Source organism: Triticum urartu, chromosome 5, assembly GCF_003073215.2.
Source record: "Triticum urartu cultivar G1812 chromosome 5, Tu2.1, whole genome shotgun sequence".
In the NCBI taxonomy this organism is placed as follows: domain Eukaryota; kingdom Viridiplantae; phylum Streptophyta; class Magnoliopsida; order Poales; family Poaceae; genus Triticum; species Triticum urartu.
This window is the reverse complement of record NC_053026.1, coordinates 313,336,920-313,353,347: the sequence shown is the minus strand read 5'-3', so window position 1 is coordinate 313,353,347 and position 16,428 is coordinate 313,336,920.

Genomic DNA, 16,428 nt, shown 5'->3' with positions numbered 1-16,428 from the left:
TCTATCTACTATCTAGTTAATCTCTGGTGTCTACTATGAGTTTCATGTTGGGTGGGAAACAAACAGTAAAGAAGCCATTATCTGTATTTTTAACTGAAGCCATTATCTGCCTGTTATTATTGGTTTTGGGTCTATCCACAGGTTGCTACCATCACTCTGGATTTCTGCATGCACTCCTTACATAATCTCACTATGTTTTATTCCTATGCATGACAGTTATTGCAAACAATGGAACTGAACATGTAGAGCAAAAGAGACGAGCCTTGTGTGGCAATAAAATTTCAGGCAGACATCGCTCCATGGTAGGCACAAAGGCAGCCCCCCTCCACGCATTTCGGATTGTAATCGAGAGGAAGATATCTATTCTGAGGGGCATTCAGAAGGACAAGACAACTCCTATTTACCCCCTGAGGTCTTCGCTCTAACTTGGCATGCTGATGTTGGTTATATCATGCATATGGTGTTTTGCATTGCTTACTTTATACATCAAATATGTCATCTGCTTAGTTTAGACATCCTTTGTGCCAATGCCATCTGTTTAGTTTTTTCATCATTTATGTGAATTATGCAACGCCATCTTGTTTAGCCAGGCATCATATATGTGAATTTTGCAATGCCATCCTTCTTAGCCAGTCATCTTATATGTAAATTATATCAAGCCATCCTTTTTTTCGTTACATATTACATTTGTCAACAATGTTATTACATTCAACTGCTCTTCGTGTGCATCAGCCATTTGACACGGTGATGGCAAATTCTAGAGTGAAAACAAGGTCTTCAGAGCAGACTATGCTATCTGACGAAGCGCATATCTCGCTGGTTACGATAGCTCCTCAGAGGAGGATTCAGGGACAGATGACCAGTCCTATCCCCCCCCGAGGTGTATGCTCTAACTTGGCAGGGTTATGTTGCTCATATCGTGCATACGGTGTCTCGCATTGATATTTCATTTGATTAGTTTAGACATGCTTTGTGTGAGTGCCACCTGTTTAGTGTCTAATTACCATATATGTGAATTATGCAATGCCATGCTGTTTAGCCAATCATCATGTATGTGAATTATATCATGCTATCATTTTTTTGTATTACGTGTTCCATTTGGCGACAACGTTTGTATATTCAACTACTCTTCCTATGCATCAGCCATTTGAAGCGGTGATGGAAGTGTCTGGAGTGAAAACAAGGTATTCAGAGCAGACAATGCTTCCTGCTGAAGCAGAGATCTTGCTGGTTACAGAGAGCTCCTCAGAGGAGTATTCAGAGACTAATGACCAGTCCTATTTTCCCCCTAAGGTCTATGCTCAAACTTGGCAGGGTTATATTTCCCATGTCATGCATGTTGTCTTGCATTGCTTAGTTTTTACATCATATATGGATTGCCATCTGCTTACTTGCTTACTATATAAATCATATATTTGAATTATATCATGCCATCATGTTTACATAGTACATACACATCATCTATCTGAATTATGGCATGACAACCCATTTAATAAAGACATCATATAGTTATATCATCTATCATGTTTAGTGTTTACAGTCATCATATTTTGAATTATGGCATTCTATTCGTGAATGTATGTGAATTATGGCATGCCAACCTATTTAATAAACACATTATATAGTTATGTCATGTCATCCTGTTTACATAGTCTCATATTTTGAACTATGTCTTTCCATCTTTTTTAGTTAGCCATCATAATGTGAAATTGTGTCATGCTATCCTGTTTAGTTAGCCATCATATATGTGAAATTGTGTCATGCTATCCTGTTTGGTTAGACAACATAAATATGAATTATTTCATGCCCTCTTTTATTCCCCACTATCCATTGCACCTGTCTATACTTTCAATTACTTTTCTTGTTTATCAGCCATTTGAATTGTAGAGCGTGATGGCAGTATCTAAGGGAGTAACAACAGGGTCTTCAGAAAAGATAGTGCTACCAGTTGATGCAGATAGAACCACGGTCGTACTTGCCCAAGGACCAGATCCACCACACATAACCCAGACTCTCGCAGATTGTATCCCTACCCAGTTGGACAGAGAACCAGCTACACCCCTTCTAACCCCAACCCCGGCAGATAGTAACCCAGTTCCAGTTGACACAACACCATCTCCACCACAGAGCACCCAAACACGAGTAGTTAGTAAGGGAACTGTAGTGCCCAAAGCACGAGGACCACCACTCCGAATCCCAACTCAACGCTTAAAGGAGAAGAAGATTTGTTCTCAGGTCAGGTTCTGTAGCTATGGTTCATACTCCTTTTCTCTTGCATGACTGTATTTACTCATACCAACTATTTTCAAATTTGAAGGATGGAATTGAAACTCCAATGGCGCAATAGGTATGTTTTAAACCTGTTTCTTTAACTGGTTTGCTGTTGTAACCTGCTCTATGTTGATTTCAGTTTCATTTGAATAAACAGTTATGTTCTCATGTCATGCACATTACAAGTGTTGTTATTGCTCTATAGTTACCCACACTTATATTCTGTCTATTCTGCTTTGTCTTGAACAAATATTATTTGAACTGTGTCTCTATCTTGATTTGGCAACAAAAACTAGAATGGTATAGACCATAAAGTGACCATGGTACATAGATATATGTTTGTTCCATGCTGTTATCATGTCCACTTTACTACTGAACTCATTTACCAAAATGAGTTTCATATACAACATGGTAAACATGTGATGTGTCTGCTTGTTTCTCTTTTAGAATGCGGACAAAATATTGGAGAACAGTACCGCATTATCCAATGGTAAAGGAAGTAATGCAGATAAGGTTCAAGATAGTGAGACATCCATGTTGGTCTCCAAGAAAGCTGATAAAAACTATCTTGACGACAGTGAGGGAACCCAAAAGTCCTATCTTGATGTAGTGTTCGAGTTACTGGCCACTACTGCTAGCACAAGCTCTTCGAACTCGTTGCCTGAATCAGTTCGTCTTCTTGAGTCTCAACTTCAAGTTGAAAGACATCGATCAGATGTGCTGCGACAGGAAGCTGAAGGACTGAGGAAGTCGCTGCAGAATTCAGATGCATATTTTCTGGTGCAACAGCAAGCGCTGGAGGATTTAAGCGCCAAACAAGAGAAAGTTAATGAGCTTGCTAAGCATCTTGCCAGCATTATGGGTACCCAGGATATTGTTTCTTGAGATCTTCTGAAGTGGTTTCAGTTCTGGATTTGTTTTGCTGCGGCGTTTATTTGCGCTGGTCGCCAACTTTGACAACCAGTGTATATGATATGCTGCTTTGTTACCTATATTTGCACTGGTGGCGAACTTTGATGCCCAGTGGATGTAATATGTGTAATAGCCGTGATAGCCTAGCGTTAGTTGCTTGCTTATTTATTTCCTTATTGTCTTGTTTATTTGTTTGCTTGTTTGCTAGTGGCTGCAATAACCTATTTTTTAAAACTAGGCCACAATAACCATGGGCTAATATTTACTGTAGTGACACTGGGCCTCCTACTGGCCGTAGAAACAGTGGGCCTTCTATGGGCCGTAGAAACAATGGGCCTTCTACGGGCCATAGAAACAATGGGCCTTCTGCGGGCCGTATTATCAATGGGCCTTATACGGGCCGTATAATCGATTGGCCAAACATGGGCCAAACAGACCGCATAATGGTCGTAAACGGGCTAGAGTTGGAATCGTCCGTTCATGGGCCGACCATAATGGGCCATCGTTAATAGGCCGTATTTGATGACGCTATGAAATCGGCCCAACGTATTAACGGACCACAAACGGGACGACTGTAACCACGGGCTGAATTTGGCCCACAAGCAGAAAATGACAGTAACGGGCCGTAAGTAAACGAATACTGGAAATGAGCCCAAGAATAAATGGGCTCTGAGAAGGCCAAAAGATAACATGGGCTGGAAACGGCCCAACGGAATAACGGGCCGTTAATGGGTATAAAGTGATACACTATTCATTACGGGTCAGTTTCACCACGGGCCGTTAATGGGTGTAAAGTGATACACTGTTCATTACGGCCCAGTTTCTCCACGGGCCGTTAGTAGGCCAAGAGATACATAGGGCCTCATATGGGCCGAAAGATGTCATGGGCCATACATGGGCCAGAAGTGAAAACGGGCTGGAATCATATTGGATGGCCCAGATGATGCTACTGGGCCTAATTCGGATAGGGTGTAACGGGCGTTGGGTTAGCGGGCTGTAAATGGGCTATATTCGAACAGGCCGTTAACAGGCTTTCCATGGGCCGGCCCGCCAGCTTTTGACCAAGTCAAACGGGCCGACCTTTTCACAGGAATGGGCCTCTGTTGGGCCGTGCCACGTGTCGACGTATCATAGGTGCCTTCCGTCCAATGAGTGGTTGACATCTGTCCCAACGATGAGCCGACACCTGTTTCCTCCAGCCAATGATGATTTTACACGTGGAAAATCCCCATTGGTCGGGGATGTTAATGGGTTACCGGATCCAAAACCCGATCCGATAGCTTAACGGCGTTCCGTTACGGTGGATTCCACGTGTCGGTCACCCTTGACGAAAGCACTTCTGTGACGCGCGATTTATTGTCATGGAAGTGGACACTTCCATGATGATAATTTTGATAATGTCATGGAACACTTCTACGACAGCACAGGTATGACTATCTTGATTCTGTCATAAATTTTTCATGGATGTACATGCATGACAAAAAAAGCGACCTACTGTGACAAACACGTATCATCACGGAAGTGTATTTTTTTGTAGTGAGAGGCGGCAGCCCCGGGGCGGCGTTGTCGTCTTCAATAAGATGAGATGGACCAGACGGCCCGCCTCAAGTCCGGTCGTCCAGCGGCAACTCCGTTCACCGCCATGGAGAGAGATTCATAGAGAAGAAACAAGATGGGACGAGTTTAGTGCTCACCTTGAGAGAAGATGATCGGCATGGCGTCGATCTCCACCACTAGCTCGTGATGCGCGCGCGAAGACTGGTAGAAGAGAGGCCCTCCGGTGAGCCTCGTCCGGCTGCACACGGAAGCCTCGGCCTCCTGCATGAGCTGGCCATGTGTGCCGGGAGTTCTGGCCTTGGCCTCTTCTGCCTCTGATGCCTGTGGGTAGCTCGATCTGGGGTGGCTCCCTGGGTGCTTCATGTGTGCCTCCATATTTATAGGCGGATGGAGATGGTTGGGCGCTGGGCCCTTGCCGTTCCGATTTTCTTGGACTTGATAAGGATCACCGTGCGTTTATCTCCTTTGATGTTCTTGATGCACAAGCCTATAGATAAGGGAACAATTACTTGATACGTACCTAGCTGCGTGGCTGCACGCGGGCCTGGAGTGCTTCCGCTCGATGCACGATCTTCATGGTATTTGAGTACATATAAACACGGGCTGGCCGGTATTCCGTTACTCGAGATATACGTACGTACCAGCGAGGCGGACACACATACAATGGGACACATTCGTATCAGCATTACATGCGACCCAGGCCAGTACGTGGGTCTTTTCGTGCATGTAATGCTAGGGTAATCACCCGATCAACCGGTGCGCTCGTGTACAATCGATGGGCACTTGAACTGCTCCATGTACATACCCCCTTCTCAAACTTGCATGGCCATGCAGTGCAGTTGCACTCATGTACACATTGAGCTAGCTTAATATACAATTAATCAATTAACCGGCCATTCGCCTATTAAAATTTCTTTTAGCCAACAGTTTTCAATGTACATGCATGCACGTGTATGACACGGATGCAATATCCGTGGGCACTCCTTGCTCCACATAAAATATTTGTACAAAATATTTTCATACTATTTATAGTACAAAATCTCATCGAACACATAGGAAACGCCATACTGTTAAAGGGGGTCAAGGAAAAACTAAGGAAAAGTTTCCAAGTGATGCTCATCCCAAAATCCTACACCTACCAATCCCTTCGAGTGAAGCCATTGGAAATATCATACAATTCAGTCAATTTCTTCAGTAACAGAGATGAAGTTCTTCTGTTCTCTAAGGAATTTGTTCTGACTGAGGAGTTAGGAATTTGCCAATGCGGATTGCCTACAAGTGAGGGACATGATAGCCCTGAGGAATTTGGACCTCAAATTTCTGACCGTTGTTGTCCTATGCGCCATCTGTCCCAAACTATCTTATCCATCTAACGGTCATATCATTGAAGGGCATTTATGTATTATCATGTTGGGCTGCTCCCTAGGCTATAAATAGACGCCCCCTACAACCACTAGTTGGTTGGCTGCTCCGAGAGAAACTGACACTTGTCATTGAGAGCATCCCATCCTCCGAGGACTTTGAGCGAAAATCATCAAGTGAGGAAACCCCAAAACCCAAACACCTACAAAACCAAAGTGATTGAGCATCACGGAAGAGATTGTTCCTGTGTGGATCCAACGCTTGTTACCTTTGAAGACTGTGCATCTTCCAGACGGTTATGCGTCATGGTCTAGAGCATCCAAGAGGAGATTGTGGATCGCCGAGTGACCGAGCTTGTGAAGGTTTGGAAGTCACCTGAAGACTTACTACGAGTGATTGGGCGAGGTCTGTGTGACCTTAGCTCAAGGAGAATACAGTGAGGACTGTGTGTCCTCAGGTTTAAATACCTAGCTGCTCCAACCAAACGTACGACTGTCACAGCAGTTGGAACTGGTCTACCAAATCACTGTCTTCACCGAGCTAACTGGTTCTATTTCCTCAACCCTTTCATTTCCTCGTTACTGTGTTGTGTACTTGATCGTTACTGTTTGAAGACTTTGACTGAATGTAACGCCCCGAGTCTGATGCGTGGGGTGTCTTCCAGTTATTCGCCATCGTTGCCATGTCTTTCACTTGCGTGTTGCATCTTGCCATGTCATCATGTGCATTGCATAAATCATGTTTTTCAAAACTTGCGTCCACTCTCTTTATCCGTTGTCCGTTTCGGAATCCGACACTCTCACGTGCACCCGCCGCACCTCCCAGATCTCATTTCGTGAGCGGGAGAAAATGTTCTCGGAATGGGCCGAGATTTGTCGAGTGGCCTTGGTATATCACCGGTAGACCGCCTGTCAAATTTCATTCCATATGGAGGTCGTTTGATGCCCCAATGGTTAACCGCGTTAACCGAAACCCTCCTTCTCTTTGCATCCTAGCACCCCTTCATAACAGCCCACTAGCCCATCTAAATCCCATCCATGTTCTCCGTTGTTGGATCACGATCATGTGGGCGAAAACCACACCTCATTTGGACTCTCCTAGCTCCCTCTACCTATATAAACACCCCCCCCCCCCCCCGAAATTCGCAGAGAAACCCTAACCTCCTCTTCCTCCGCACCGACGGACGCGTCCGCGACGGCCGGACACATCCGCCACCGCCGCCCGGACCAATCGTCGGCCGCCACTTGTCCTCCTGTCGCCACCCACTGTCGCGGCCCGCGGGGCCCGAAGCCAGCTCGCGCGAGCCTGCGCGCCGCCCGCTGTCGCCCGAGCGCGTCGCCGCCCGGATCCCGCAGCACCGCCATGCCGGAACGCTTCCGTCGGCCACCGTTTGCCTCGCCGACCCGCGCGCCTCGCCGCCTGCCTTCGCCACCGTCTTCGCCGAGCACCCCCGCCCGTGTCGCGCCGTCCCCGCCGCCGATCTATCACCGTCCTCGCCGTCCCCGACACCCCACCTCGTCGCCGGCGTCCTCCTCCTCCACCTCGTCGCTGACGCGCCGTCCTCGTCGCCGATCCGCCGCCGCATCAAAATCCATGCCGGGTCAAACCCTAGATCCGGGGTAAAAATATCTTCCAAGTCCTGGAATTTCTATCTCATGAGCACCTCTTTGGCATGCCATATCTCCATGCATATAGCTCCGATTTGCGCATATGATATATCGAAATGTTCGTCTCGTGATGATCTTCAGGCTAGTGTCATTTGCATGCATGTTACTGTCCATATTGATGCCCTAATCTTAGTTGCAAAAGTGCTATATGATGTTGTCTGCTGGAATCCATCATAACTTGCGGTTTTGTCTTTTTCGTTGCATTTTGTGTGTGCATGTGTTGAGCATCATGTCTACATGTTTTAGGAGCATCTTCATGCCATATTTATAGTGGTGCTAACCTTGTATTTTTATGTGTCGTGTGGTGATTATAACAAGCATGCAAAGTAGGCCACTTGATGTTGCTGTTTTTAGCTACTTAGTTTTTCTATTACATTGACTTGTTGCCACAAGTAGATCCTTGAATATTTTGATGAAGTTCAGTAAGAGTGTTTTGAAGATATGGTTATTCTATATCCATTCGTTCCTCTGGTTGTAATTATGGGGTAGTGTAGCTTGTCATTACCATGCTCTCCTTTTGCTAAATATTGTTGCTGCCAGTTTGTTAACAGGAAGTTCATTTTTGCCATGTGTTTTGCTAGTGATCCATGCACCCTATGCTCATGCTATTGCCATGTTTAGCTTCATAAATGTGTATTCTTACTGTTGGTTACCTTGTGAGGCCATAATGCTTTGTGGTGAGTGGCATGAGCTTGCAAAGTTGCTATCATGAATCTGTTTCTGCCATGTCTGTAATTGTTCATATCACTTGCCATGTTTGCGTTGATGCTACCATCAATTCATTGCATAATATGGAGATGCCTAATTGAGATGTTCTGATGTACATGTTGTTCTCTATCGTTCCATACCTTTTGATGCCTCTTAGATGTCCTGTAGCATATGTTTTCATTGCCATGAACATGCCTATATGATGTTTCGGTTTTTTGTTAACTTCATGATGCCATGTTGTGAGCTTGTTATCGTTTGATCTATGCCTCTTTTGGAGTTTCTCCAATTACATGAATTCAATTATGCTATTATTAATTTGTCCACATGCCAAGTTTGATAATTTTAGACTTCATATAACCTCTGTTCCAAGCTTGCAAACATGCTATGTTGTTGTTGTTTTACACTTGCTGAAACTGTTACTACATTCAATTTTGTCTTGATGGTTCCCACTAGTCCATGAGCCATATGTATATGATGCCTTGATGTTATTTGCTCTTTGTTATATGTACTTTGATGCCAAGCCCTTGGTTGTCATTATAACTTGCTGTAGCTTGTCTCTTCCATGCTCTCAAGTTGCCATCATGCTAACTCTGTCATCATGTTAACAACATGTTCCATTTTGCATGAATCATAGTAATCGCTCCATGCCTCATATGACCTTATGCCCTTGGACTAAGTTGAAGTATATCATGTCTTTTACATGTCCATGTATTTTGTATCATTATTAAAGTTTCTATGATTTTTGTTATGTGCCTCCAAAGTCAGCATCATAATGTTATGTTTTGCATTCCCAGATTTCCTCTAAGTCTGAGAATCAGCTTATATCATGTTGAATCTTGACTTGTTGGTTGCCATTGATCTAGGGCTCATATGGAGATGCTTAGTAATCATGTTTTCCATGTTTAACATGTAATTTAATGCCACGCTTTTTTGGCCATGGTCTTGCACTATATCATCTTTGTTTCATGTCTCCAACATGTCAACATGTTATTTCTGCTCACATGTATGCCCCGTTTTTCACTAAGTCATAATCTGTGTTATTAAGTTGCCTTTCGCATTGATCATCTTGGATTAATCTTGATGCCTATGAACCTGAACCTTAAATGTTATTTGAAGCATGTTGTCTGTACTTTGGGTGCATCTCAAGTTTACGCCCATATGATTCATGTAGCACGTTGTTTCCTTGATTGCAAAGTGCTTAGTTGCTGTTTTGGGCAGATTGTTGTTATGACTTGTTTTGAGTGTATGTGTTGAACCGTTGCTCCGTTTTGAGCATGCTCTATATGAAACTTGCTTGGTTTTGCATGTAATTTCATGTTACCTTGTTGCATCCATGTTTTGGAGTGTTTGTGATGTTTTTTTGCTTGTTCTTGCATCAATGCCATGTTTAACTTGTTTTGCTCATATCTTCTAGGCCATAGCTCCGAATCAAACGAACTTTATATGTAACTTGACTAGAAAACCGCATAGATCATCATGCTGCAATTTAACTTGATGTTTAAAAACTTCAACATTGTGTTCTAATCAGATCTGGACCAATTTCGAAATTTGCATATGAGGACTTACCGGAATTGTTATATGTTATTTCCGGCCTCATTTAAACTTGCTTTGATGTGTTGTTCTTGTATGCATCATCCCTTGCCATGAGTAGCATCATGTAACCTTTCCATGCATCATACTTGGTCGAGCATCATGGCATGATATGCGTTGTGTGTTTACCATGTTGTTTGCTTCTTTCCGGTTGTGCTCCTTCTCGATAGTTCATGTTTCGTTGCGATTGTGAGTATTCGTTCGACTACGTGGGATCATCTTCTTCATGGACTCGTTCTTCTTCCTAGCGGGATTTCAGGCAAGATGACCGTCACCTTGGATCTCACTACTATCTTTGCTATGCTAGTTGTCTCGATGCTATCACTATGTCGCGCTACCTACCACTTGTTTTCAAGCCTCCCAAATTTGCCATGTTAGCCTCTAACCTTTTTCACCCTTCCTAGCAAACTGTTATTTGGCTATGTTACCGCTTTGCTCAGCCCCTCTTATAGCGTTGATAGTTGTAGGTGCAGTTGCAGGTTGTTCCATGTTGGGACATGGATTTCATGGACATTCTTGGGATATCACAATATCTCTTATTTAATTAATGCATCTATATACTTGGTAAAGGGTGGAAGGCTCGGCCTTATGCCTGGTGTTTTGTTCCACTCTTGCCACCCTAGTTTCCGTCATACCGGTGTTATGTTCCTTGATTTTGCATCCCTAACACGATCAGGGGTATGGGGCCCTCTTGATGTTTCGCTTTGAATAAAAATCTTCCAGCAAGGACCAACATTGGTTTTACCATTTGCCTAATAACAACTAAAAATTTGCCTAGGGACTTTCCAGACCCCAAGGATTATCTTAATTCAACCCCCCGGGCCAGTGCTCCTTTGAGTGTTGGTCCGAACTGAGTAGACCGCGGGGCCACCTCGGGGACACTCGAGGGTTGGTTTTACTCGTAGGATGTCTCATCCGGTTTGCCCTGAGAACAAGATATGTGCTACTCCTATCGAGATTTGTCGGCACATTCAAGCGGTCTTGTTGGTTTTGTTTTACCAATGTCGAAATTTCTTGTGCACCGGGATCCCGAGTCTGATCGGATGTCCCGCGATGGAGGATTGTATCCGCAGATCGTGAGCTTGTCATGGGCTAAGTTGGGACACCCCGGGAGGGTTTTAACTTTCGAGAGCCGTGCCCGCGGTTATGTGGCAGATGGGAATTTGTTAATGTCTGGTTGTAGAGGACCTGAAGTAAACTCAATTTAAAATACACCAACCGCGTTGCATAACCGTGATTGTCTCTTTTCAGGGAAGTTCGAGAGGAGAACACGGTTGGGTTATGTTTGAAGTAAGTAGTTCAGGATCACTTCTTGATCATTATTTAGATTGCGACCGTTTGTGTAGTTTCTCATCCCACTCTTGTATTCTTAAGTTAGCCACCATACATGCTTACTCGCTGCTGCAACCTCACCACTTTACCCCTTCCTTAACCATTAAGCTTTGCTAGTCTTGATACCCATGGTAATGGGATTGCTGAGTCCTCGTGGCTCATAGATTACTACACCAACAGTTGCAGGTACAGGTAATGGGATGATCATGACGCGAGAGCGATATTTATTGTTTTGGAGTTCTTGTTCCGCTTCTTCTTTGTTCGAGGGATAGGTTCCTAGTAGGCGGTATGGACTAGCAGGGTGGATGTCTTTGAGTTTTTTTTGTGTTTCATCTGTAGCCGGATGTTGTTCTATGTATTGATGTATTCTTCTGGCATTTGTGCCTTTTGTATGTATCCCCACCTATTTATGTAATGGTTTGATGTAATGATATCCACCTTGCAAAAGCGTGTCAATATGCGGTTCTATCCTTGGTGGGACCTTCGAGTCTCTTTAGGATAGTGTCCATATTGGGCGTGACACTGAAGACTTTCTCAATTTCCTACTTTCAATTTCTTCAGCCAGTTTGTCTTTGCCTGCTTATCTTGTGTTTACGCTTTCTGTACTCTATGCTTATTCTCATTTCATCGTGATGATTGTGCTTATGTTCTGTTATGTTTGCATCTGAGTACTTATTCCGCTATGAGTAGTTCGTGACTTAGGAATTTCCTCACCTTGAAATTCCTCAGTGACGAATTTGGAAAAATCGCCTATTCACTCCCCCTCTAGTCGACTTAACGCACTTTCAATTGGTATCAGAGCGAGGTACTACCTTGTTCTGTGTGATTTTGGTTTAACCACCTGGAGTTTTAGTTATGTCGACTGCAGGGATGATCAAGGTCTCTGCTGGGTGTCCTACCTTCGATGGGACAAACTACCCCTACTGGAAGAATAAGATGTGAATGCATCTTGAGGCAATTGACAAAGATCTCTCGTATGTTGTGGAAAATGGTGTTCCCTCTGTCACTCCTACCATCAACGCTGCTGACGTGAAGAGATTCAAGCAACTCGACTCTCAAGCGAAGAACATCATATGTGACCATCTGAGCAAAGTGTAGTATGGCAGAGTGAGTGCTTTGGAGGCAGCTAAGCTTATATGGGATAGGTTGTCCAAGGTCAATGAAGGAGTCTCAACACAACGTGACTCTCGAGTTGACGTTCTTCGTGATCTCGTCAACCGCTTCAAAAGACTCAACAATGAAAATGTTCAGCAAACCTTCAATCGCCTCACTGACATCTCAAATGAGCTTCAAGCACTAGGTGCCACTGACATCACCAACCATGAGGTGGTGAAGAAATTGCTAAGATCGCTTGATTTCTCATTTGACACCCTTGCACTGATGATACAAGAACGTGGAGACTACAAGTCACTTGATCCCGTTGATATCCTTGAGAGGCTAAACACTCATGAGTTCCATCTTGCTGAGAAGAGAGATCTCTATGGACCAAGCTATGGCAGATCATGCGCTCTGAAGGCCAAGGCAGTGTCTGAATCTGAAGGTGAAGATTCTGGTAGCAGCCTTGGTGATCCTGAAGAACTGAGCCAGGAGCTAGCAATGCTCGTGAGGAAATTCCAGAAGTTCTCAAGGTGTGGTCGCTTTGGAGAATCCTCAAGAAGTGATGACATACGATCAGATTCGTCATCCCGTGACTACAAGAAGAGAACTTACCACAAATGCAAGAAACCTGGTCAATACATCCAAGATTGTCCTCTATGGGAAAATGAATCAAAGAAGAAGAAATACAAGGATTACAGTTCTGATGACTCAAAGAAGAAGAAGAAATCTTCAAAGTCTTCATCATGAAAATCCTTGAAGTCTTCATCTCACAAGAAGAGCAGTTCTAAGAAGGCTCGGGCATTCATTGGCAAGGAAATGGACTCTGAGGCTGAATCTGAGGAAAATGAGGAAGAGGAGGCATGTGAGGAGTCAGAATCTGGTGTGGCGAGCCTAGCCCTCGCTACTGCGTTCGTCAGCAAGTCCATCTTCAACTCTGAGGAGAATGGCTTCCCCAACAAGGCTGACGACGGCGATGATAACTACGCTCCCACCTATTGCTTCATGGCAAAGGGTGCCTTGTTACTCAAATATCCCTCCTCTGAATCAAGTGAGGATGAATCTAATGAAAACCTCAAGCCTAGCTACTCTAAACTTGCTAAGATTGTTGTGAAACAACAAAAGGCTTTTGAAAAGGTTCAAAATATGCTAGACAAAAGTGATGACCCGTTGGGTGAAGAAATGGATTGCACTCAAACCTTGACTGATAATCTTCAGAGACTTCAGTCCAAGTTTGATAACCTTCAGAGTCATCATAACACCCTCTTATCTGATAATGAGAATCTTTCTTATGAATTTCTTCAAAGAAAGCAAGATCCTGAGAAGGTAAGGAAGAGTTATGAAGATCTTCAGAAGGAACGTGATTCATTGCTTGCTCAGCAGATCAATGCTGGTCGGGAAGAATTCATTCCACCATGTTTGAAGTGCATTGAACGTGAATCTGCTAATTCTTCACCTGAAAGTTCAAATGCTTCTATTGCTGCAAATTCTTCACATGTCTCTGCTATCACTAATTCCTCATCTGAGGATGTTGCTAGTATCACTGACAATGTAGGGCTGAAGGAATTGTATATGACAGGCATGTACAAAAGCCTCACAGGGCATCAAGCACTTTGTGATGTGCTTAAAAAGCAAGTCCTCAACAGGAACCCTAGGAAAGAGGGTATTGCCTTTGAGAGGAAACTCAATGCTGATGGAACATACTGGAAGCCTGAGCAGTATCCCAAAACCTCATGGGTTGCTGCAAAGGGACCTCAAGTAGATCCATCTACTTTATCTGGCTTCACATGTGAATCTCCTCATTCTTCTGATGAGTCATTTGACTCCAACTATAAGCTGTTCAAAGATCAGAATGGTGAAGTATTTGCTAGATATGTTGGCACTAATTGCAGGAACAGTCTGCCTATGCAGAAAATCTGGGTTCCCAAAAAGTGCCTTCAAAGTCTTCAAGTGAATGTCATCATGACACCACTTGTGAAGAATAGGAACCCCAGATCAAATTCTTCATATGGACCAAATTCTTCATATGGATCCAAGTCCTCATATGGACCAAATTCCTCACGTGGATCAAATTCCTCAAATGGATCAAAGTCCTCATATGAACATCATCATGCTAACACCTCTATTTCGCAGGGAAGATCTAAGGGCTATGAATATGTGCATTATTCTTCAAACCACTATGTTCATAAGTCCTCGAAGAATTTCTCTGCTTATTCATATGCTTATCCTAACCCCTCTTATGTGAAACGAAGAGGACTGGCTTCAATGCCACCTTTCTCTTATGGAGATCGCAGAATGATGAACTCTTTGCCACTCCTCCAGATGTGGTGGTGAAGAAAAAGAACTAATCTCTTATGCAGGGTCAGGTCTCCAGACGAACTTAAACGTCTGAAGCAATTGCTGGAGACCTGAAAAATGCTTGAAAGGATGCAAGCTAATCATGAAGAAATGAATTTTCATTTCTCACGTCCTCATACTGCTATATCTGTCCATTGCTTGATGAAATTGATGTGATGAATTTGATGTCATATTCTTCATTGATGAAGTATATGGGTTCATAAGTTGCACTAATTCATCTGCAGGATGATCAACTCAAAGCCACTGAGTGGGTCCTCGATAGTGGATGTACAAATCACATGACTGGTGACAAGAACCTATTGATAGACACTCCCTTATCTCCATCGCATCTGAAGCATATCAACTACGCTGACAAAGGCAAAAGCAAGGTATTGGGTCTATGTAAGGTTGCGATCTCAAAGGATCGACACATGGACAAAGTCATGCTTGTCGAGTCCTTAGGATTCAACCTCATGTCAGTCTCGATGCTTTGCGATCTTGATATGGTTGTTATCTTTGTCAAGTATCGTTGTGTTGTGATCATGGAAGCTGACCACTCCAAAGTCTTCGAAGGCTTTAGGAGAGGAGATCTGTATATTGTTGATTTCTCCACAGGACCACAACCTACTATATGTCTACTTGCAAAAGCTTCAGAAGGCTGGCTATGGCATCGACGACTCGGTCATGCTGGCATGAGGAACTTGCACACGCTCGTGAAGAAGAAGCACGTCATTGGCATTGAGAATGTCAAATTCCTCAAGGATCACCTGTGCGGAGCCTGTGAAGCTGGAAATATGACCAAGGCCAAGCATCCCGCGAAGACTATCATGACTACCACTTGTCCATTTGAATTGCTTCACATTGATCTCTTTGGTCCTAATCATTATTCTGTATTCACCAATGAAGCATCTCTATATGGTTTTGTTATTGTTGATGATTACTCTCGTTACACATGGGTGCATATCGTCACTTACAAACGTGAAGTGCAGGAAGTCTTCAAATGATTTTCCTTGAGGGCTTCAACCAACTTTGGTGTGAAGATCAAGCACATCAGAAGTGACTATGGGACCGAGTTCAAGAATACGGGTCTTGATGACTATCTTGATGAACTTGGTATCACTCATGAGTTATCTGCTCCTTATACTCCTCAGCAGAATGGCATCATGGAGCGCAAGAACAGGACTCTTGTTGAGATGGCTCGCACTATGCTTGATGAATACAAGATGCCTCATCACTTCTGGATTGAGGCAATTGATACTGCGTGCCACATCATCAACAGGGTATATCTTCACAAATTTATCAAGAAGACCGCATATTAACTCCTCGCTGACAAGAAACCCAATGTGAGTTATTTCAAAGTCTTCGGTGCTAAATGTTGGATTAGAGATCCTCATCACAATTCTAAATTTGCACCGAAAGCACATGAAGGTTATATTCTTGGTTACGGAAAGGACTCGCACACCTACTGAGTCTTCTACAACGTTCACTACAAGGTTGTTGAAACTGTAGATGTGTGGTTCGATGAAACTAATGGCTCGCAAAGAGAGCACCTACCTCATGTGCTAGATGAAAAGTCACCTGAGGAAATCATCAAGTT